The sequence below is a fragment of the Molothrus ater genome, chromosome 4, assembly GCF_012460135.2.
Source record: "Molothrus ater isolate BHLD 08-10-18 breed brown headed cowbird chromosome 4, BPBGC_Mater_1.1, whole genome shotgun sequence".
In the NCBI taxonomy this organism is placed as follows: domain Eukaryota; kingdom Metazoa; phylum Chordata; class Aves; order Passeriformes; family Icteridae; genus Molothrus; species Molothrus ater.
In genome coordinates this window covers 33530276-33555731 of record NC_050481.2, presented here as the reverse complement: position 1 = coordinate 33555731, position 25456 = coordinate 33530276, and the positions used below count along the sequence as shown (strand labels likewise).

The following is a 25456-nucleotide window of genomic DNA, read 5'->3' as shown; positions in this document are numbered from 1 at the left end:
ATACCATATTCTGCGAGTATGGCAACAGCTCTCACCATGGTGTTTGTTATTTTCACACCATGGAGTTTGTTATTTTTTAAAAGAAGAATGTTTTTGTTGCTGTCTTTCATTTCATGAATCAAGCCTTTTGAGATCTGACTCAAATTTATTACTATCTTTGGGAAAGCTAATGGCATATTGTTATGTAAATTTGAATTCTATTGCAAAAATTGTAATTAACTGCTCATTGTAACTTTTCCTACTTCAATTCCATAATTTTATATTTTACCTTAAATAATGTGCACGCCATGATTTATTCTTTCTTCTCTTTTGCTTACCACGTCCTCATAGAAACATAGAAAATGTTTGTAAATACAGTATTAATTTTAACATTTGAAAGGATTAAACCAGAAAAGTTTACTCTTGTATTTAAACTCTATGGTTCTGAACTCATAGAACTGCTTTCAGGACCTTCTTCTGCACAAATTATTCCTCAACTTTAATATCTCTTTAAAACTCTATATACACTGGCTTCAAATAGACAGCATATTGATGTCCAAGGAGAAAATTCTAGGTATGGTAACCAAAGAAGTCAGACATGTTTGGTCATAATCAATTACTCTGGTGTGTGGTTCTTGGTTGTTTTAGCCATATGGAATCACAGCAGCTGTAGTTACAGAGTTGCTAATGCACTTAAGATTTGAAGGAGCCTAAAAATTTTGCTAGAGAAAGCTGCAGCACCCTGTAAACAAGTATTTCTACTGCTGTTAAGTGATACAGGAGCAGCAATTGCAACTCCAACTGACAGACTGATGCTCTGCTTTCCTGAGGCATTCACTCTGAAGAAACTGCTCTGCAATGGCAAACTGAGCTCATCTTTTTATATTAACTTCTCTGAATTAATTGCCTACTATGCATCTTCTCTTTGGTGCACATCTTCTTTCCAGTTAAACATTACTGTTCAAATGTCAGCCTGCCCCTTGGTTTTCAGTTGGTAGCAGCCTCATTATTCACTCAGTATCAATTATCTGTGTAAGTTTGAGGTGTTTTTTGTCTTTTAAATTTTGTGTTCCACTGGACTCGTGAGATCAGTAGCCTTTACTAGACTGGCCTTTACTACCTGACCAATCTACTTAGGCAGAGCAATGAGCAAAGGTTTCAAACTACTGCTCCTGCCTGGGACTTCGGGGTCCTAGGTGGGTGGAAGCCTTTTGTGGAAGGAGAGTCTACATTCCTGCATATGTGTTCTTACTGTGATGCAGTTTTATCAAAAATCATTCTGCAGGTAACAAGAAACAACACCCAAATACTTTCTTTGGAAGGGAGGAAGGGATGAAATTTTGATGTGGTAAGCAGGCATGAAAGTGTGTTAAGATGGTGAGGCAAAACAGCAGTAATTGAGGCTGCTCTAACTCCATTTTCAATTTTATTTTCAGAATAAAGAAATTGTTGTTAGAAGCCTGAATAGGTGAAATCTCAGTAAGGAAAAAAAAATGAATAAGGCAAGATAAAAATTACAACGAGCGAATGTACCTGTGTATGGCTGAGAATTAAGAGAATTTTTAAACTAGTGCCAGAAGGTGAGAGAATTTTGAGCAGTTTTTTTTTCCCTTTTAATTATTTATCAGAAAAGAAGAAATACATAACAAGCAGACATAACTTTAGAAAACCTCTCACATTTTGATCTGCAGGTCATAAATCATGACCCAGAAAAAGAGAAAAAGTAGTTTAATCTGCTTGAGAGAGCTCCATAACACAGAGGTATCTGCTTAATGTTTTGATAATGATGAAGGTGATGCTTGTTTACACACCTGCCCTTACAGAAGGACTTGATGGTCTTCAATCTTTATAGTGGACCTGTCTGGAGAAGCCTGAGGTTTGTACTACCACTCCCTCCACACTGCAGCTCAGGCTGAGATTTTCTTTAATTTCAAGATGTGTCAATTGAGTACAGCTAGTTTAAAAAAAAAAAAAAGTCTTTGTGTCCTATTTCTGCTCTTTCTGTCTCCTAAGACATTGAAGCATTATTATAATCAACCTGGAATGGTTGATTTAATGATGACGCCTGTATCAAGATATGTAAATAGCCAGATGTATTGTGGAAATTTGGTCTGTACTGATTGTTTCATTTTGTTTTATTTTGACAACCCCACTCTGGACTGCTGCCTCAGCACCTTAGTTTGTTAGCTGTCTAATAGGTTCAAACTCAGACTTCTTTTCAAACGTGAAATGAGAATCGGGGCACAGCGTGGATTCTAAGCAATGGAGATACATGTTGTCCTGTGCCCCCTCCCGTCCCCCGCCCGATTCTCCGCGCTGAACCAAAGGCTGAGAGATGCCATTTCTGCACAGCTCTTCCAGGGGAAGGGGAGACCACTCCGCTTTTTAATGCGGAGAGAAATAAACACGCAAATAAGCCCTTTGCCTCCCCTCGCCCGGGGATTCCACCGGGCGAGGGGAGGCACCGTTTCTATACTCGCAACAAACTGATATTTAAGGAAAAGCAGAAAGCGGGAGAGAGTCGAGGAGGGGGCGGATGCTCCGCCGTGGCACGCTCCGATGGCGCGGCTGCCCCGCACGCTGCGGTTCTGCTGCGGTTCTGCTGCGGTTCCGCCGCGGCCCGAGCGGGTCCGGAGCGGTACCGGGGGCGCGGCGCCGCCGCTGTCCGCACGGGGGGCGTGGCCTCGGGGTGACGTCATGGGGCGTGTCGGGGGCGTGTCGCGGCGGCGGTGCCGCGCCGGGCGGGCGCGGGATGGGGCGGGGGGCGCGGCCGGACCCGCCGGGCCGGCAGCCGGCTGGCTCCCTGCGGCACCCGGGCTCGCCCCGACACCGGTGAGAGCGGGGGCGGCTCCTCTCGGCTCCGGCCGGCTTGGCACCTGCGGGGTCCCGGCGGGGACGGGCGCTGCCCTTTTTTTCTTTTTAATTTTCTTTTTTTAAAATAATTTCTTTTTTTTTTTTTTTTTTGGTGGATTTGCTTTGGTTGTTCGTTTGTTTGGTTTGTTGATTTTTTTTTTGTGTTGTTCTTGTTGTTTCGGGGTTTTTCGCGGGAGAAGCGCATCGCGGGAGACGGCGCTGCTGCCGCCGTCCCCTCGGCTGGTGCCGGCTGCGGGCACCGGGTAAAGGTTCCCGGCTGCTCCGTGGGGCTGGCGCTTGGACAGCAGCGGCCCCGGCTAGCCCGGTCTCTCAGGGGCGATTTCACACCCTCCTTCACTTGGCACCACCCTAAATGCCGCTTTAAGGATCAGGGATTTCCGAGTAAGTGTGGCATGTCGCGACAAGAGGGAACCCAGGTTAGAAAACCCTGGCATGGGAGCGCATGCCAACTTGGTCTTTGTTTGTAATCGTGTTTTAAGTAATTTCTTGTTTAGGTGATGCTCGGTGTGTGTGAAGGAGGATAGAAGTACCAGTCCTTGCAAAACGAGACAGTAAAAGCTGTGGAAATGTGTAGGGAGTTCAGGTTCCCACCGCTGTTGGCATATCTTGCTGAGACTATCTAGACAAGGTTCCTCTTCATCTGGCAGTTCTCACTTTTCCTCTATCCCATGCATTTTGTCCAGACTTCTTGAGAGCACAAGCGTCAAATGCCTTCTCTCACTTCTTCCCCGTCTTATTCTTTCTTGTATTTGCAAGTTGTGGCCAGGAACGAATTGAGAAGAAGGAAATGCAATCTTACTCTTTAATGCAATTTAAATTGTCTTCATTGCCTAGCAGAAAGGTAATGAACTGCCTCGTGTTTCTCCTTCTCAGTTTTAAATCCTGCAAAGTTCATTTATCTTAGTGTGTATGGAGATGTGTAAATCTGATAGTTATTGTTGTGTGTTTTCTTAAATCCCTCTGACTGTGCATGGACTGAAGTAAGTAGACAAACCGATGTACTACCTGAGAGTATGAGCTTATCTTGCAAAGCATTTCCTTTTTAATACTGATCAGCTAATATGTACTCTGCCACAGCACTTCATTAAAAAGTTGGGAGCTAATTAGCTGTTTCTTACAGCTAGAGTTCCCGATTTTAATTAGAGTTCCTGTCTTTAAGTTTAAACTGATTAAAGCAATGCCAAAGCCAGTCTGGTTATTTTCAGTGTTTGTTTTAAAAAAAAGGGGAAAATGAGTAATTTTAAGCTCTTTGTACTTCATGTTGAAAAACAAACACTTCTGTTTGGGGTTCTGTTCCTGATTTTGTAGGGTGTGGGGGATGAGATGATTATGTTTATCTTGTATTAGAGCGAGGAAATAAACTAACTAATGGCAATGAAACTCACATGTTTGTTGTTCAGGGTCGTTGGTTTCAATGGGAAAATCACAATTTGAGAAGGAAGCTCGAATGTGTTAACTAAAGATGTGGATAACGTGTGAGTACTCAGGTGGATTTCTCAGTGCTCCAGCCATGTATAGGGCTCTGTTTGGTGATTCCTGTGATGGTGACAGCTCTGCTGCTGTCAAATGTTAGTGACCAAAAGTCTCATCCAAACTTACATAAAGCTGTCATGGTGGTTAAATATCATCCTCCATTATGTCCTCTGTTAATCTCATGTGTATACTTCAGACTTCATTCTGCTGAAGAACAGTTACTAGCCTTTGACTTAAAAAAAAAAGAAGGGTCAATCTATGGCTCATACATGAGTACCCTGCTATATTTTAGACAACATTTTAAAACCCTGTTAGGGGCTTGAGAGATTTGCAAATTAGTAATTCCTGAGGGAGTTGTTATGCTGGTAAGACTTCCAGTGTCTTTATTCTGAATATTTCACAGCATTCTTGACACCCTCTTTAAGGGAAGAGTTTAATATTTGTTGTACACTGCTAAGCACTTGTGACAAGATTTAGTAATGGGTGCTTTAAAGTACAAAAAATGAAGTTCTGGAAAATGCAAAGCTAAATGAATGACACCCTTTTAAGGTGCATGGATGGGGCAAACTTGAGTGCTCAGAACTCTCCTGTAGACTGACAGCTGACCTTGACTTTAACTCTATGAACTTGTTTGCTTTTGGTATTTGGCCGAGTCAGCACTGTGATAATACTTGTGTTATGACAGGAAGTTTTCTTCTCTCTTCTGACATTTAAAGGATATTGCTGTTATTATTATTCCATAGGGACTGAATTCTGTGCAAAAAAACTCAAATTAACACGAAAGATTGTTTGCAAAATCTTTGGTGTTAATTTGCCATCACTAGATATTTGCATTCAAGATACTTGACTGCCCTGGTGTCAGGTATGCTGCCATTGGAACCTTGTAGTCAAATCTCTAGGTAATTGTGACCAAATTTTCCATATTATGATTTTCCATATGTTTGTTAACGACAGAGCACATGAACTAATATGATGCCAGCATGGATAATGAGGTGAACCATCATCTGTGTTTTTATATTTGATGTGGGATGTTGATATGTGGCTGCTGCAGTTTTTAATGTTCTCAGAATAACTGTCTGACTTAGACAATTGGCTTTTCTCTTGTGGGCGAAGCAAGTTTCCTTACTAGGAATACCTATTTGCAAAATTTAAAGCATTTCATAAATTTTTAGAAGACTTCACTGACTAGACAGCTATCTATACAACCTAAGAACAAAATGCCCCAAACATGTGTTGTTACATGGAAGTATGGAATCATGGAGGGATTTGGGTTGGAAGGGATCTTATATTTCATGTAGTTTAAAACCCTCTGCCATGGTGATGGACATCATGGGAATTGGAAGTGTCCTTTAGTCTGTGTAGTCTTACAGCTAGGAGTAGATTCATCTGCTGGTAGTCTTTTCCCAAGCCATATGCACCTCCTTGTAATTTTGGTTCTCTTCTCCCTTTTCAGTTCTCTTTGGTTTCTGCTGCCACAGCCATGCTGCTGCCAGATGCCTGTTTGCTGTTTTTGCTGCCTGTTTGCATTGCTGCCCTTACCCTTTCTAGTTTTTCAGTTTTGATTTTGTTTGGAGTTTTTTTGTACGTATGTAATACATTTCTTAGTCCAGTAGATGTGCTGGTTGTGTTCCTGCCCATGGCATGGGGTTGGAACTAGAGGATGCATATCATTCCAACCTAGCTCATTCTGTGATTCAGTGTAGCATACAAGACAATGAAATTATATGCTTTGACTTGAAAAAAAAGTTAGGATCTGTAAAGAGAAACATCTTGTTATATGAAATTAAATCCAGAACAGTCTCATCATCTTAATAGCAGTGCAAATTCAAATAAGGACTTAATAGAGGAACTTAAACCTTTAATGTGATGAGAATAACCTTGTTAATTATCAGGGTTAATGAGGTGCATTTCTTTGAAGTGAACGGAGTGATCACAGGCCAGAAAAAAAGATCTCTCGTCTGCTGGGTAGTATTTTTCCAATTCATTGGTAATTGAAAAGGAGATTTTTGTTCCAGGCAAGTGTGTGATATTACAGCAATTTATATCAGACTCTTCAGAAAAGAGGGATAAACACCTATTTAAAAAGTAGACTTAATGATACAGTTAAAGCAATAATGAGTAGTAAGCTAACTTTAGGTTATTTTCTGTGCCATTTTGATGGTTCAATGCCTTTCCCCCCAAAAAATTCATTGGCAGCCAGGCATACACTGAAACTTAAATCTCACAGAGTTTCATAATTTAGAAATAGTGGGGAGTTTGATAATATTGAATTATTCAGTGTAATTTCATTGCTCCTTTGGGTATTTCCATACAGCTTATAACTTTTCTTATATGGAATGATTTTTGGGATGCAGAGGCACTAAAGGTGCTTGGGGTGATTGTACTGCCACAGTGCTCTCCTCTTGGTTTTGGGACAGGTGTACAAGACACGTCTTGTTCTGTATTGTGAGGCTTTCACAGTGCTGAGCTGTGGATGGCTGTAAAGTTAATTTCAGACTACGTGACTATTGAAAAACAAAGTTTCTAATTTTGCAGTGAAGATGATAATATATTTATGGCTCTGTTATAATCTTATAAAATGAATGTTTTTTCATGGGGTGTGTGGTTTTCAAGGCGTTGAAAGCTTTCTAGTACCTCGTGTCCTCGTTTTTAGGAAGACTTCTAATGTTCCTGCCTGGATTTTGTCCCATTAAGTTTGCTTGTCCATTACGAGATTTCTTCACAAGAATGACTTCTGGAACTGACCCATCTATACCTGTCCCTCTGGTGTGTGAGCCTGCCTGCTTTGGGGCAGTGGTGGGAGGTACAGCACAGTGGGAAACCTCAGCTTGTCAGCTGCTACCCTGTACTGGCTTGGGTGAACCCTTTATGCTTTGGGGTGAGGTAGAACTTCATCTTAGTCACATCTGAGTGCATTTTTGCAAAGGCAAACTGCATGATATCAAGATTGACTTTGTTTCATTGGTAGCAGCATGGTTGTGCTTTGTTGACAAAGAATGGTAGTCCAAACCCTCAGATTTCAGTAGAATAAAATACATAACTTAAGTCTGGAAGGTCAGGAAGGGTTTGATGTACTGGGAATGTTTCTCCAGTTGCCCACCAGCAACTGAAATCCAAGTTTGGTCCATTTGTACCTCCAAGTCGACTTTCAGGTAGACAAAATTAAATGTCAAACGTGGTTTCTGCAAAAATGCTATGTTCAATTTGATTGTATCAAAATAGTGGGCAGTGTACTTCAAAAACTACTTTAGAACACTGAGAAGTTTAATTACTTCTAACCTATTCAGCAGGAGAGTTTCCCAGTCTGAAAACCAGAGGCTTGTTTCATTTGCCATTTGGAACAACATTTGTCCTTGCCTGTTTATCTTCATTGCTAAATGAAGTTCTTTAAACAAGGTAGTGGTCACTGACTGATTTCCTTTAAGGCTTTCTGGTTTTCTTATAGGAACAGTTTCTCTATTTTTTTTACATCTTTAGAAGTGTTACAATTAACTGCTCCCTCGTATTACGTTATTTTTTTTACTTCACGCTGTGTTACACAGCTCTTGGGGGGCACCCACTGCAGAAGGGAAATGGCACCAAGTTCTGCAGGAACTTGTAGAAATGTAATCCTTGTGGCATTCTATGGTTAGATCTGCCTCAGAGGAAACGCAGGGGGCAGCTTCTGTGCCTGTCAGAGTTCTTTTGGTTACGCTGGGTCATTGAGTGAAAGTGCTTTTGACGTCAGTAGCTCACTAATCCCAGTTTTCCAGTTTCTGCCTGTTGGCTCTCTAAAGCAGAGAAGACATTCCAAACAAAAGCACAGTGAGGGAGAACCAGGCCATCTTTGCTATTATGGGAGCAGCTTCCTTGGCCTCCATGGAGTGGAGCTGACACTGTGATGGTTTGTTGACTGCAGGTCTCATAGAAGATAGGTTTCTCTCTCCTTTTCCCAGGGTTGTCTTCTCTGAAGTCTTTTCCAGGTGGAAAAAAAAAAACTACTAATGATGTTAAGGAACAAAGGACTTGTTTAGCATGGAGGAAAAGTTTGAAGCAGAAGCCAATTATTAATAACTTGCTTCAGAAGTTAAACTGATCTAATATGACCCAAGTTAAACACATACCTAACCTAAGGGATAAAATTTTGGCATGAGATAAGGTAGTAATAAAATAGGGACTATCTTAAGATTTCTAACCAGTAGGGAAGTGAACTTTTGGAGCTATTTTCTGCCAGGACAGGGGTGTGCATGTGTTACATGCTTTCTAAAACTTCCTCATTATAGGAAGCAGAGTGAGGGTCAGGCATTGGTCTCTTCTCTTTGGATGACAGAGACCTGGAGGAATGGCTTACAGCTGTGTCAGAGGAGGTTTAGGTTGGATATTAGTGTAGTGGGATAGAATATAAGAAAGTAAAGATAGTGTAGAAAGTAATCTCACCCCTAAGGAGTTGCAGCTGGGTCAATTAGCAAAGATTAGGATCAGGCCTGACTTTAACAGGCCACAGCTGTAACCAATGAGAAGAAGAGTGCTATAAAAGAGTGGGGTGGCTGGTTGGGAAGGGAACTGGAGTCAGTTGGCTGCTTTGTGAAGAAGAAGAGTCAGTGCTCTGAGGGGCTGCCCACGAGAAGCAGCAAGAAGGTATGGAACTTTTGTGATAGGAGTCAACAGTATGGAACCCTTGCAGTAAGATGACAGTGTATTAGGAGAAGATGTTTTCACCCAGATGGTGGTTGGACACTGGAATATGCTTCCCAGGAAAGCTCTCCCAGCCCCAAGCCTGCCAGGGCTTTTAGGCACACAGTGTGACTCTTGGGGTGTCCTGTGCAGAGACAGAAGTTGGACTCCATCATCCTGATGGGTCCCTTCCACTTCAGGATATTCTATGATTCTATGTGGCCAAAGTTTTGTTTGGTGTAAGACATTGTAGGACTTATTTAAGTGTGATGAAAGGAGACTGGAAGAATAACATGGAATGCAGCTTTAATCCTGGTGTTTTGCTGGAAACTGTGAGTTGGTACCTTTTTCTGTAGCACAAGGGTGGGCTGAGCTCCAGATCTCTGATTTTTGGGGTTGGCTGAGTACAGAGGCAGCTACTGACTGGAGTAAAGGAGGAAAAGCCCTTGCTCAGAGGCAGGCTGAAGAGTGGAATTCTGCATGCTAGCACAAAGCAGTATGTCACAGGATGAAATCTAATCATGCTTCCCTGGTGTTGGGTCATCATCAGGAAGAAATTATTATGCTTCCCAAGGGAAGACCCTCTACTTCAACATTTCTAGTACGTGAAACTGGCATCAGTTCTTGCTGTGTAATCTATGAATGCAGGCACACTGCTCTCCTGGCCTCTGGTGACAAATGTGCTACTTTACCTCATGGCTGCTTTAGGCTCAGAGGGTCTGTGCTGCTTCTTTGGAGAGAAACCTAAAGCACAGCTTCTGAGTGCTGACTTCAAAAGGTGTCCACTGTCTCCTCGCAGTGGTGTGACCTATTTAAGGTCTCTCTGCCAAGCGCAGCCAAGCACAGGTCAGCTGATGCTACCGAGTTGTTTCTCTGGTGAGTACTAATAATTTCAGTGTCCTGTAGAAAATTTATTTATGTATGACAGTATCAAATTGTCCTTGTCTATGCTGGCTCTCTGTGTGGGTAAATGGCCATTAAAGAGCCAGCTGATGGGTATGGGTTTTTGTGGAGATAGATGCTTTTCCATAAAGCTGAGAAACATAACTCAAGAGGATTGAAAATGTTTACTGTGAAATTTCCTTGTTTGTGTAGTACTTCCTTAGAAATCAAACAGTAACATCAGTGCCTTAGGTTAGTGGAAGTCCCTAAAAGATGATATGAGGTGTTGGCTGGAAGATGGCATACCTGCAAAAAGGCCAAATTAATTCCACCTTCAAAAGTTTCTCAAATGCTGTTCTTCACAGCTGGTGGGATGCAGTATTCTGTGGAGCTGGGAGGGACTGACTGTCCACTGGAGGCAAAATGCATCAAAAAGATAAAAGCTTTTTGATAAAGTCCTGCTAGAGTGAAGAACTTAATTCAACCCTGAAATTTTATAAGGATATGCTGAAGTTGGTAAGGTGGGCAACTTAAGGTAGAGCAAAGCCTGAGAAATTAAATTCTGTCATTTTTCTGTTCTTCTGGAACCTCACAGAGGGGAGGAGGAAACAGGATCTAGATAAACTGAGTGCTTTCTTGCTAAGTTTCTTACATGAACAGTCCCTTGCACTTTGTGAGTAACTTTTTTTCCTTTTGTTTTTTTGTGCCTTTGAGCAGCATTCATAGTAATAGTCTGCTTATTCTATTCTGTCCTCCTGTGAAAAAGTCCTAATGCAAACCCTGTTCAGTCTGTAAGTGTTTGAAAATAGCTGTGTTTAATTTAACTATGAACAAGAGGACTTCAAATGCATGTGTTTTGCTTTGAAAGAGAGTGGAAGGCAATGTAACACAGAAGGAGTTTGGCAAGCAGAAAGAATGCTGAAAAGAAGTGGCAGAATGTGCAAGGGGCAGATTTTATCCCTACTGAAAGGGTGGTTGAGGAATTTAAAGAGGAAGGGTAAAAAAATGTGGAGGGGAAGACAGAGGTAAGGTTTTTGGAAATGGAGAAAGATCTAAGCAAGCTAAAGGAAAACCAACTGCTAAAATCTGTGATGGTATGGGGTAGAAGTGAAAAGGAGGAGAGAAAATATTTATAAGAAGAGAAGATGGATGTAAGTGGGTGAAATGACCAGAGTGGAAAAAGGAATAAAATGGAAATATGGAATGAAGGATGACAATCATTGTGTGTGGAACAGGAAAAGAAAATTTGTTTTAAATATGTGCTGTGTTGAAATTTTCAAAACACTTTTCTTCCCTTCTGCTAAGGGAAAATGTCAGGCTGGTTCTGCAGGCTGAGGGAGGTGAGACTGCCACAGGTCCATGCCCCAGTTCCAGCCAGCAGCCAGGCAGGGCACACCCTCCCAGTACACAGGCACAGGGGATGGGCTCCCACGCCTGCTCCATGTGCTGCCCTGCACACAGCTGTTCCCGTGGCCCAGCTCAGCCTGGCACCTTCAGCCACTCACCCCAGTCTCTCTGCTGGTTGGCAGTCAGAAGTTGCTGCACTCACACCCCTGTGCACATATGCAGAGTGAGCAGAGCCAGAAAAGAGCTGGAAAGCGTTTAATAAGCATACAGGACAGACTAAGCTGATCAGGGCAGTGCACAACCAGGCAGTTGAACCAGCAACCAGAATGTTTGCATGCAACTGGCCCTTTTTATCCACTTACTCCTCTGTTACCTCATGCTTGCTCTTTCCCAAATCCTTTAAATCCATTCCTGCCTTTGGTTTCCCCTGTAAACATTTCATAGCAAGTCCTGTGCAATCCCCAAATGCCCCTCCCTTACATCCTGTAGTATGTCCCACATCTGTGATCACTCATGATGGGTTTCAAAGCTGAACAGTGTGACTGAGGTCCTCCTTGAAGCTGCCCTGAGAAGAGTCTGGATGGGGCCTCCCCCCTTTCATTCAAGTCCCTTAATTTGTGTCCCTGCCTTTTTTCCATGCTTTTTTGTCCCCTAATTTGTGCCATTCTGCAGCCCTGTGGTCCTCTGGCCTCGTTGAGAGAGCCCCTTAATGGGCTGATTGCTCTTGTGGTGGGCCTGGAAGAAGATGGGCAAAGTGTAATTTGTGCTTCCCCACTTGCCACTGTCTCACTGTGCTCTGTTGTTGGGTGTAAATGAGCTTTTATCATATAGTCTTAACCATATAAAACCATCTTCATTTGCTATGGAAATTTTAAAGAGTAAAATTGGGATGAAAATGCTTTGTTAAATAACATATAGGAATGAAAAAAATGTAATGTTATAAAGCACATGCTTCTTGCCTCCTTGTTTGGCTTTATGCTGTGGAATGCTAAATATAATGCATGACCTGTGAAATCTAGTCAAGTTAAATGTTTGTTTTAAAACTTGAAAGGGTATATTGTTTAGCTAAAGGGACTAGTCAGTAGCTGTGAGCTACAGCACGGGTTACAACACTACTTAAACATCTGTGAGGAATCCAGGTAAAGGTAGTTGTTACAAAACAAATCTGAGGAAGTGCTTTTGATTGCCTGTGGTGATGTTGCACCTAATGGAATAGAACTAATTTTTTTCCCCAGAATTGCCACCAGCATTCCTGAATATGCCTTTCAGAGCTTAGATGACTTCTAAAGTCTATACTATAATTACTTCTTTTTGAACCATGATTAAACATATGTGTGTTCTGAAAAGCTACCATTAAGATACACTTGAGTTCATGAAAGAATGATTGTGTTCCTCATTGCAACAGGATTTTTCAGTGCCTTAGGACTGAAGACAGGCACAGAGGAACTGTCAAGCTGAGTTAAACCCTGTGAAGAATATTGGGGACAGGAGCACAAAGTTCATCAGAGGTGTTTCCCAGAGTGGGAATGGGAAACACTAAAAGTCTAGGTTTGTCTAAAACCTTAATTGAGTGCCATGTTTTGCACCAAGTGATTCCTCTTGCCTACAGGAAAAGGAATAGATATATGGAAATTAACATGGAGCTTGAGTGCAGATTGGCTGTGAAGTGAGGTGTCTAACTAATTAGGCATTAACAGGGAATTGTGCTTTTTTTCTTTAAAGGGGCAAAAACTAATCCAAGGAACTGCAGGATTATGGTTTTGACGTCAGTGTTAATCAAGTTCTTAAACTGCTTTTGTAGGAAGGGATATTTCTGTGCATAATGGTAAAAGAATATTAGAAAAAGGCATTAGGAGTTTACCAAGGAGAGTGGTACTATAGGGAAATGTGACAGATCAAAGGTGCCTTTGCCTCAGCTGTGCTTATATAGCTGTTTTCATCTCTAAACTCTAAATAAGATAAATTTTATTTTTAAGAAACAAAATACACTGTCAACCTTTTTTGTCTTGCACCATTATTTTGAAGCTTGACTTCTTTGGCAAGATGAATTTTTTAGAGTAAGTACTCTGTAAATGTGTAGAGATAATCACAAGGAAAGTATTACCTGGAATTTGCTATCCTATCAGTATAATAATACTGATAGGAGAGCAAATAAGCATGTGTATAAATTCTAGAAATTGGAGTAGGGTTTCTAATCAATAGAATAACCTCCCAATTGAAGGAATTCAATATATCAAGCCGTATCTTACTGCATTAAAATAACGTCTAGGAGATTTCTGAGGAAGGTTCCATAAAGATAATAAGATGCCTGTCAGAGTAAGAAACTAAATTCATGGAGCATGGGCACTACTTTCTATAGTTGTTTTCCTAAAACAATGTTAAAAAAAAGTGAATGCACCAATATCATGAAAGTATATTTGACAGCAGGTGTGTGTCTCTCTCCATGGTGGTATGGAGAAAGGTTTTTCAAACAGAAGCAACCAGTTTCAACAACTACAACAAAGTGAAAACAATTGGGACATAGTGGCATTTTCCCTATGCAGGTGATTTCAACACGTAGAAATTTTAAATTGCTAAAAAAGCTAGAAAGGAGTTTTCTTGGATAAAAGTTCTGAAATAGATAGTTGAAATGATAGTTGAAGAGTGTGGTGTGCTAAATTATGAATACCCTTCTTTTACTCTTTTACTAATCATCTATTTAAAGTAAGTTTGTCTTGATATATGACATTGGTCATTGTTACTTACACTTTGCTGGGCTTTAAACTCCCTCTGTGATGTCTGTCAGCCTTTTGAGTAGAAATTTTTGAAGGTTTTAGCAAGGTTAGAGAGCTGAGCTGGCCGGCGGAAGATAACTGTCAAATGCTTTTGCAAACTCACAGACTCTGATGCTTCAGTCTAGGGGCCTTGAAATAAAATAGATTGATTCTTGTCCAAGGAATGATTTTCTCCCCTTCCTCAGAAGATTTATTTGCTTGTGGAAAATAGTAGACCTCAAAAACACCTGTTCTTGTGCTAGGAAGACTTAGACATTATTGGCTGAAGCTTCTGTAACATTTAATGGCTGGACCAAAAGAGGATTACTCTGAAATCACAAATGTGAGTCGTTCAGGCTGTGGGAGATGAGGGTGTGAGCAGCCAAACTGATACTGCCTGCTCCTCAGGAGCTCTGGGGGAGAAAGCTGCTTGGAAGTAAAAGTCCTGAGGAAGCAAAACAAGGAGGAGAAGATGATATGGAAGGGAACAAACCCAAAGAGATGCATGCTTGAAACCTGAGAAGTCAGGTTGTACAATGGGGAGGTGATATTCACAGTCTAGGCTAGAAAAGTGTGGTGCTAAGAAATAAAATAAGAAATAATCTGGCAGGATGTGAGTCAGATGAGGATACTAATGAGAGAGGGAGGACAAGGAGCTGGTTAAGAAGAACAGCACCTCCTCTGTGATTTGAGATGTGAAGGCAGACAGGCAGGTGTGCCCAGCTGAAGCCAGGCTGAGGTGCTAGTGTGACAACAGTGTAGACAAAATGTCCATTTGATTTGAGTTCTCGATCACAGGGGTAGTAACACCTTGGCACTGTTCCCTAATATGGCTATTACAGCAGACCCCATTTACTCTGCAGTTTCTTTGGTGTATGTATGTATTACAGCTGCATATAATACCTTTTTCTATACTTTTCTGTCCTCTTTCCATAGAACCATTGCTCAGAATTCTAATGTGCTGGGGATAAATCAGAGATGTATGACATTTTTATCTGTAGAGCTCTAACCTGCATGCTGAATGCACAATGGGGGAAAGTGTTTTTTGTAGGGTTTGTTTTGTAGGGTGTGTTTTGTGTGTTTGTTAGGCAGCTAAATGTTACCCTGGAGATATGGCTTACATGGCTTATGGCTTCTTTACCCACATAGATCATGTTTGAAGCTGGAGCTAGTTTTTTATAAGATCTTATTTCTTTTTATCAATATTTTCTATTTTTCTAGATTTTATTTATTTATTTATTTATTTATTTATTTATTTATTATTTATTTGAAGATGAATATTTTTGTGGTGTCATTCTCTCCTTTTCTGCCCAATCTGGAAATCAGGAACTAATCTGTAGAAGAACTGGATGATTGCTTCTGAAGCCAAAGGCCTTTTAGTGCTTGCTTGCTGTCGAGACCATACCAGCTCTACCTGCTAGTGTCTGGGGATATTTCTGAGCCAGGTGTCCTGTCTATGTTTAGTAACATTCAGTATTATTCAGGAAATAATGTTATATTACAATAAGTACCTTTTGGTTTAGCAGGTTCAAAAAGAGAATTCTGCTCTCACCTGTAATAATTTAGCCCCAGATCCATCTTCCTACTTAAATATTGCTGGGGAGTAGTGCAAAGCTTACTCCAGCTCCCTTTCTGCTTCACTCTGTGCTGTTGTGCTCTGTGCAGGACTGCAGCTGTACGAGTTCTGCTGTTTTTCCCTTGGAGCAGTCATTCCAGAGCTGGAAGTTGGTCCATGCTTTGCTGCTGTGTTGGCTGTGCAGTTCCATCATGGTGCTTCATGCTTTACAGTAGCTGCAGTTCCTTGTGCAAGTGTCACAGTTCTTGCTGCATTAATTCCAACGTGCAGAGGCAACGCAGGCGCTTTACTGGAAACGGAAAAACAAAAAAACAGTTTCTTTGTTCTTTTCCAGATATTGCTTTTCCATTTCACTTTTAGTTAAATAAGAATTGAAGCCTGTTTTGGATCTCTAAATTACAGGTTTTTGCCCCACCATCTCTACAATAGTATTGTTGTAGTGTAGAAAACTTCATTACTGCAAGGCCACTCTTCTGTGCTGACAACCTTGTAAGAATTGTGACAGGCCATGTTGCTTTTTATGCTAATAATAGGATAGTTTCTCTGTTTCATGAAGGAACAAACAAAATAAGAGACATCTGAGAACATGATCATTAAAATTCTGAGGGAAAGGTTTCCTTTCTCAATGCTAAAAAAATAAAAATGGGAATAGAAATGCTGTTCAAAGTGTAATTATTATCCTGTGTGTTATGTGGATCTTGGGATAATTTAAATCACTTGCCAAGGGGGGAATGCCAGGAAATAAAACAGATGATGGCTTGCAAAATTGACAGACAAAGTAGGCAACTTCTGGTAGTGTTTAAGTGGTAGTATTCTGGGAGAGCAGCAGTAAACCTGACAGGATCCCTCATCTTCACAGAAAGTCAAATGGAGTCACTGTTAACATCTCAACACCTAAAAGTTGCTCATAGTTAAGACCTTTTATCTTTATTGCTTTGCAACACAAAGAGATTCATATTTTTTTGTGATGACAAAGTATGTTATAGAAATAAATTAATTTATAGTAAGTTGTTGTGGAAAAGCATATCCTGGACTTTCTCAAGCTACTTGTAAAGTAATTTAAGGGAAATTTTTGAAAATAATTGAATAAGATTATGGGAAAGAGAATATAGGGATAATGTGAGCTTATTTGCCTAGGCTACAAGATGAAACAAGATGCATCTTCCCTAATCAGGCGCATTTAATTTAGAATTCATGTTCTTTTTTCCCTTTGATATTGCCAACCCCTCTTCCCCTTCCCAACTGCAATTATTCACATCTCATGCATCTTTTTTCTCCCCTTGGTAGGATGATTTCTGCAGCGTGTGTTGCATAAAATAGTGTTAAGCGATGCTTATTATAAGCCAGGAAGCTTAATGAAATATTTACATGAACACTTAACTAAGAGACATAACTTTTAAGATTTAAGGGACCACCTGCTCAGCAACTGAAATAGAGCAATGCTGTTTTCAAAACCAGTTAGTTATTCATGGCCAAGGAAGCATCCTGGGTAGAGCTCCCAGAAAGCTGTTTTCTCATCCCATTAATTCTTCTAAGACTTAAAAACCCTCAACCAAACAACAAGCAATCCTCAGAAAAACTTGATGAATCATAAGGCTTGCAGAGAAAAAAGAAGAATGGAGGTAGGGAGGAGAAGAAAGAGGAAGAGAACCTGGTGAAGATTTAGAGTTTTAACATCCAAGAGTGCATTCTCTTAACAAGGTCAAATCTTTCAGGTCTCTGCCTTATTTTAATACCTGGCTAGTTTAACACATTTCCCTCCTCCCCATGTTCAGAGCTGTCTGTGCTCTGCCTTAAGTCCAGAAGCTATATAATGCTCTGTTACTTTAAGCATGACTTAATTGTTGGTTCTTTTTCACAGGCCTGATGAGATGAAACACAGCTAGTGCTGGTTCTGGAGCAGTTTGGGTGTACTTGTCTATGCAGATGTCTTTTGCGTAATGGAGAGGCACGTGCTGAAGTGAAGTAAACCTCAGCCATTGCTGTGATCAGAAATATCACTGGTTTAACTGCTGGAATTTTTCTCCCAGCTGCAGAAATCTAGGAGTAGACAGGCATATCAAAATATTTGTGACTATATCTGTTCCAGCAAGGACTTTATCTGAGTGAAAAATATGCATGTTTCAAGTATAAAATCAGATAGCAATTAAATGCAACATTTTGCCTTGCAGGGGTGAGGGTTCCTTGTCAAACACAGTTGCTACACTTCCATTTTTGCATTTTAAATGGTTATCAAGTTTGTTCAGTCTGTGACAGGGGCATAGCCTATCCTCTGTGCTTCTATCTAGAATGAGATGAGATACATGGAGTTACAAGTCAATGGTGTCTCCACAGCTTTCCTAAAACACATACCTGTTTCTTTGTAAGTTCACCTGCTCAGACAGACAACCAGTGAGGAGAAGATTGCAAAGGAGCCTCAAAATCTGAATAGTCATATAAGTATAATGAATTCAAAGAATTAAATATCCAGATATACACCATTGACAAATCTACTGTTAAGTAGTAGGTGCGGGATTACAAACAAACATACAAATTACCTTCACTTGTACTAGCCATTTTGGTTGTGAAATGAACATTTTTTTTTTCCCCCTGACAAAATGAAAGTAATTGTTCTCAACTAGACCTGGGAGGGTTGGTCTTTCTCATAGGCAGGAAACATAAAATAACTTCATAGTAGATAATATATTTTTAATGCTGAAACAACAAAGAACATGTTTTCTTTTTTTTTCGTTTAGGTGACAATTATACCTTCTGTCATACAGCTACTGTGTCAGTACCACATATAACAGAAATTATAGGATGGTAGGTAACAAATGGGGCAAGGGTGTGATACTCCACAGGAGTGTACAAGTCTCAGTCAGTGCTATAAGTGGTTACTTTCTCTTGGTAGAGAAATGTAGCATCCTCACCAGACAAACACCTACCTCAGCTTTGAGTCTGGAAGAAACACACACAAGCACCTCAGGACATGATTTGAATGTTTCCCGTCTCAAACTTTGTAGTGATAGAAAGTGAATATTCCGCCACAGCTCTCATTATTACAATGTTAAGCAGGATTTGGTTTTGACAGTGTTAAAGTTGAGCTAAGTGACTGATTATTTTTGGCATAATATTCAGACTGTTAGAAATCAAGCCATTTTCTCTGGCTTTCAGTCCACATTTTAAGCTGAAGCTTTGTGGTTTGTCCTGTGACAAATGTTATAAGGATTGCAGAACTGCCGGGTACTGCAAATACTTGAAAATGACAGAGGCCATTTCAGGATGCAAAATGTGACAATTGTGAGCATTTCTGCCTGGAAATATTGCTTGATTCCCACTAGGGAATGTTCTGTAACAAAAAGAATGCCTTGAATAGTTTTATGTTTAGGTTGGAAATATTTTGATTGACACCATACCTTGTAAAGGAAGTAAATAGAAATGGTTAACTTAAAACTTTTTTGAAAGGCCTAACTAGAAGTGGTCTAATCCGCTTTCTGCACATCAATGTTTATTTTCTTATGAGAGGATTTTGGAATCAATTTGATGTTCATTGAGACTTACCTACTTGTGCCTTCATTTTCTATTTCATCTTTCTCCAATTACTTTGGAAAACATCTTCCTTCATAGTAAGTCCTCTTTCCTAATTTTCTTAGTTATGTACTGTATAGTAGAGAATTGTATTTGTTGAGAACTTGAGTTCTCAGTGGAAAGCATTAAGCCTCTTAGCTGTAGGAAGTATGTGCAGTTGCTAAACAGTTGTTGCACAGATGCCAAAACCATTTTCTTTACTGAAGAGGAGGATTCAGTACCTGCATATCTGTCTTGATATTGTGGAAAGTTCTGAGCACATGGTGTACTCTCTGGTCCATGGCCAAAATCAAGACAGAGGAGACAAATGCTCTAAAGGCAGGAAGTAAAAGTATTATGAGGAAAAAATTTCCTTTATGAAGAAAAATGTAAGCTATTATCCATAAAGATACTGTATGTTGGTATTTAATTATCCTTTGGAACCTTCCCATATGGTACCTTGTCATTATGAAAGACTAAAATCTATGATTTACTGGATAATGGGGAATGGTCTTTGCTGATGGCCATTTAGAAAACAGAATTTAAACAAACCTGCACAGGACACCCCCAAGAATCACATCATGTACCTGAGAGCATTGTCCAGATACTTTTGATACTCATCAGCTTTTGGCTTCATTGCTGTGATTGCCAGGAACAACAATTGTGGCTGTTTGTGATGACTTGGCTTAACTTTGTTAATATTTTCTGGAGAGCTGTAAAAGCAATATTAGGGTTGGTATGAATGAAGTAGAAATAATGTCTTTAACAACAGAAACAGCAAAGGGTTAAAAAAAAGGCTGGTGGTAATGAAGATCAGCTCTTCAAGAATGCAGCTCAGGGGACAGCATTGTCCGGAGTAAGACTGAGGAGTGCTTATGTCAAGACCAGGATGCCTGCTGTCTGAAAGAGCTGATAATTTGTCAGTGAAAACTTATTATGTGCTAATACTTCTCTTACATGCCCAACAAATTAAGGAAAACAGCCTGGCTTAAGGTTTATGGAGACTGAGATAAGTAAGGTTCTGGTGTGGAGGACCACAATGGCTCCTAGAATCTATGTAGGTCTGTAGTTTATTGTTGCCATTTGAGAAGAAACCTAGAAAGTGCAATAGAAGAAAGGCAGTCCTCCAATAGTGAGGACTTGGTAGCTGGTGCCCCTTGTCCTTTTTGTCACATGCAGGTGATCCTGGCAAGACCACTTGGACAGATGTGTCACTTGTGTGTAGGTGAGTTTGGGATTGGGAATGAATGAAATTTCTGGAAGGATGAGCATGAGTGGGATATTTTCAAGATCTGATGTAGATTTTTGCTGCAGTAACTTCCCCTATTACCAGTTTCATGCTGACGTGAAACCACTGTCCAGTTATAGACTGGAACAGCCTTCAATTTAATTGTCAACGTGAGAACTGTTGGTAGTGTTAGAAGGTGTCAAAGGAAGAAACATGTTGAACTAATTTACAGTTTAGAAAAATCTTCCGTATCACCAGAGTGCTAAAATTTAAACCATAAATGAAGAATGGGTCAGAAGGGAAGGAAAAAGACTGGACAGTGTTTATTACTAAACTTCACATATTACTTAGACAATTTCTTTTTAATATAAATATTTTTATTTTTTCACGTACATATATATCTCAACATTATCAATAATAGTAAATTAAGAAAAATTAATTTTAATACAAGCATTTTTGGATGGGTGTACAGGATCTTTAAAGGTACCAGCATCTTTTGATGTCATTAAGAAACCTGGGGAGTGCAGGAGGCAGTTTGACCTTTTTTTATCCTTGGCTATTTCAGCACTGATGTGTGGCATTATCACTGTCGGGTTCCCTTTTTTCTTAAAAGATGTGTTATCACTGCTGTTACCTTCAGGGGAGATAATAAGTAGAAAATGCAGAGAACAAATAGGAGGCAGCAAGAGGAAACTATTTTTATATAAAGAGTTCAGGCAGTTACGTCAGGTACAAGCTTGTAAGCAAGAGGTATTTTGCCAGAGCCAGAAGATTATCTGTGTGGTATGTGCTGTAATTTTGGGAACTGCCTTTTCAGACTGAGAAATGTAGGCATCAAGATGAGCATTTGTAGTTCAGTGCTTGAGCACATGTTACATTCGGTGTGTGTCGGAGTGAGCGCAGCACACCAGTGGGAAAGACTGCATAGGGGACAGACAGACTGCCTAGCAGTTCTGTTTGGGTTGTTTGTGGGATGTAGTGCAGTTTACATGTTCTGTTTGGATCTTTTTTTAATGTTCAGTAGACTGTAAAATGGTACTTTTTGTGCCTGGAACCACGTTGTTTTCCAAGGCCTTGTCTGTAGTGTAATTAACTCCCGAGAGTGAAGGTGGGGAGGGAAATTCTTGGATGTGTTACTTGGTAAGAGCTATGCACACCTGTATGGAGAGCAAAAGGAGAAACAGCAAAGTACCTGATTGCTTCCATGTGTCCCTACTGCTTTGCTAGGGAAGAAAAATACTATTAAAACAAACCTCCAAACTTCCCTTATCTTGTTCTCTTGGAAGTCTTTAAAGTAATGATGGCATTTTGTTTTTTGGGAAAAAAATCATAATTCATTAAACTTCATGGATAATGATACTTGGTTTCTCAGTGTTTTTTTAAGATGTCTTTTCCTACATGTTGATGTAGCAAACCTGTGGCTTGCTCTGTTTGCTCTTTTTGAAATTGCACAACTGGAGTCCATGCAGTAATTTCACTATAATAATACATTTTTGGATTTAATTGGTATAGAGATGGTTTGGATTTCTTAATTTCTAAGGGGGAGGGCAACTGAATCAATGAGCTGGGAGTAGCAAGAGAATAATGCCTTATTTCATGCTGATAGAAGTGAAACTCTTGTCTTTAATTTGCCTGTTGAAAGAAGTGGTGTGTTAGAAGCCTTGACCTTTGACTTGAACCTAGAACTAAAGTCTGTGTAATGACAAAGCTGTGAGAAATGAAAGGTTATACAAAATGTGATGAGTTTTTTAACTGCTCAAGAACGTGTACTCTAATTCCCTACTGATTTGCCCAGCCAAAGCAGCTTTGCTGTCACTGTTCACTGAACACCATTATACTTTTACTCATCTGCATGCAAATATAAAAAATCTAAAAGCAGAATATGGAAACAGTCCAGCCTAAACAAACAGTATATTTGATTCCTTAGGAAATATGTCAGTTTGGGTCAAAAATGTTATAAGCCTGAATCAATTCAGTAATAGCTGACCTTGGCTGTATGATTTTACTTCCTGTTTCTTAGCAACAGGAAACTTTTCTGCAGGATGGTTGTTTAATATCCTCATCTGTTTTAGAAGCTTTTATACCTAAAGAGGAACAGATGGTCTAAGGAAATGTTATTTGTTGCAATCAAGATAGGGAATATCTATGGATTCTTTGTTTTTTCTCATTTTATTGTCCTGCACTTATATATAGTATTTCTTTGATGGTTTCAAAAAAACTTCTTTTAGGATCAAAGAATAAAGGAGTCTTCAGATCCTACAGGTTTCTATTTTTTTTTTTGGTGCATGATGCAGGAAAGCATCATGCATAAAAATGTTTGCTCTTACATCTGTGTGTTTCTAATACAAAGTGAGAAAATTCCTATAATTGTGTTCCTGTAAGTGTTGAATTGTACTTGAATGAATGAAGAAAGCACTATCTACAATGAGATTTTGTTCACTGGCACTTGCCTACTCTCCCACTCTCAAATCTATCATGTGAATTGGCTTCCTTTCTCCTTTTTGATAGATTCCAAAGGTTCTTTATACTGCAGTGTAAAGAGTCTTTTTTGAAAGGTTACTTCTATATGACTTAGTGTTCACATAAATATAATGAATCTGTAGCTTTCAAGCACTGTGTTGGGGCTATTGAGGGCCTGATGAAGAAATGATCTGGTTGGTTTTTCTATGGTGTCAAATTCCTTACTTCCAAAGAAGCAGGTTGAATGCTTGTAGGAGATTGGACAATCTAGATATTTTCTACATTAATTTAAAATTAGTATAGAAACCTTGATTATGATGCCTTTATTACAGCCACCTGTAAAGGATCGGTAACAAGACCTTTCCTCTTCTAATTCTTTCCCAAAGTGCTATGTAGTTCTTTTCCTTCCTTGTTCCTGAAGATCTCATGCAAATAAAAGTACCTTCCCTACATTGCTTAGTTACTGTCTTAAGAATCATCCTGTAATGATGCTCATAAATACCTGACAATGAAAGTGTCTGATTTTCTGTGATTTTGGTTTCTCATGGAGACATTTTTGACATGCAAATTCCAGTTAGAAGGGAGAGAGCTTTTAGCTGCAAAGTGGGATATGAGGTTCTCTCATCATGGAAACTCTTGCCATCTTTTGCCCCTGTTGTGATATTTGTATGTTTTTGTCGTAGTTGTCATCCAGATCACTGGGAGGGGGCATGGCTGAGACATTGTGTTATTCGATACCATCCTACATTGTGGTGAGGGGTGGGGAAAGAGAAGGAAATGCATGGATTGTGGTTGGGAGCAAGTGTGGTGGGTGGAGTGGTTGGGGTGGGGTGCTGCCATGTCATGTCAGGTCAGGTTTTGCTGAAATGTTTGCATGTGACCAGAGGCTCACCTGACTGGCAGCTAAAACCTTTTGAGACATCTTGCAGCTCTAGAGTTGGAGTTGAGAATTGAAGACACAAAAAGGTAAAGATTATGGGTTGAAATACAAACAATTTACTGAAAATAACAAGATAGGAAAATAAATAGCAGCAGCAACAATACAATTAGCAAAAGCGTGCAAAGAGAGGGAGATTTATATGCAGAAATGCTCACCAAAGCCTGACAAGATGTGCTCTATCCACAGCCAGTGGCAGCACGCCCCATGCTTGCTCCCAGCTGGAAACCTTTCTTCCCTTTCCCTTGCCCCTGGCCATAACATAACATGGCATTGAACAACACAGTGTCTTGGCCGTGCCCCCTCCCACTGATTTGGGCTGCCACTAGGACCCTGGTGTGCTTCCTTATTTTAAGAGTTAGCCTAGAAATACTTCTGCTTGCACCTTTTCCTTGTTACAAGAGAAGACAATGTCATCTTTGTTTAGTTCCACTTAAGTTTTTCTGACTGCTCACATTTTCACATGAAGTATTTAGAAATGAAACTGAAGTGTGGAACTTAACAGCCTCTTTTTCACCTTCAGAGAGTAGCTCTTCCATTTTGTTGTGCCTCTTTTACTGGTATTTTAATTAATTGGTTGGGCTGAATGGGCTGAAATCTGGAGGTTTATGTTTTGACGCAATGACACCCTATCCTCTCCCTTACTCCCAGATTTGACATAAAAACTAATTTGAAGACTAAAACAGGCTTGCTCTCTAAAAACATCAAAACTCTTTGCTTAGGAATGTTTGTGCATCCCAGTGAGACCTTCCATGCAGTGAGTCTGTTCTAAGTCATACATCTGGATGGCATGCTCAGTCCAGAGAAGAAAGAGGTATGTTTTGAAAAATCTTTGATGGCTGCAGGGAGTCTCCCAAGAGAAGCACAAAAGAAGGCAAGACAAGGTGAAAGTTGGAAATATTTTGTTTCCTTTTTTTTTCTTCTTTCTGTCATATTTCCCATTATCTTTCAAAAGGAATGATAGTAAAAGAGAAGAGAGCATGACTTTTAATATGTACCTAATTTAATGTTAAAACTAAGTTATGGTTCCTGAAATCTTTCATGGAAAATGACCCTGTGTAGCTGCCTGAATAAGTGAAATGCCTATTACGTTATCTTGCTTTTCTGTGGTTTTGGCTTTGTGAGAGTTTGCTCATTAATGAGAGAAAAGGTAGTGAATCTCTAGACTCTGTTATTATATCTGACTTATGCAGGAATTTCAGCCCTTCATCAACAAATGGTTGGTATATTCTGGTCTTTGTACAACTAGAAAGATCAGTCTAAGAAGGAAGAACTCTTCAGTCTTAATAGAGTATTGTCACAAAGCACATATGTGAAATTGAAAGCACTGAAAAAGTAAAAATTAAAGGGTTTTTTTAGGAAAAAGGTGTCTCCTATTTTTTCTTTTTTTTTTTTTCCAGGAAAAAAGCACCCCCTGTTGCTTTCCCCCCCCCTTAATTAAAGCTTTTATGAATTTTTTATTGTGTACTATTTAAGCACATCTGGATAGTAGAAATGGTAGAGAATGCCTGCTCATCTGTGATGTTCATTAATAGACCACCATATTGTTTAACCAAATCTCAATAGTTGCTGAAGGAGTTAAGGATTTTGAGAGACTCAAGTCACATAGTAGTTGAGAATTTAATTTGATCTCTGTGAGCATTGGTAGAACCACCTACTAATGAAATAAAGTCTATAATTGTCTTTTTCAAAAATGATTTGTTGCCAGGACAGGTGTGGTAGGGTTTGGGTTTGTTTTTTTTTCTAAT

General features: G+C 39.9%; 1 protein-coding gene across 1 annotated transcript in view; it reads left to right on the top strand.

Annotated features, from left to right (window-relative positions):
* The first annotated feature begins 2840 nt into the window (after positions 1–2840).
* MARCHF1 (membrane associated ring-CH-type finger 1) overlaps positions 2841–25456 on the top strand; it is a 224432-nt gene continuing 201816 nt past the window's right edge. The window contains exon 1 of the mRNA XM_054514578.1: positions 2841–3234. The gene's annotated coding sequence lies outside the window, so the exon portion shown is untranslated. The remainder of the gene's footprint in view (positions 3235–25456) is intronic.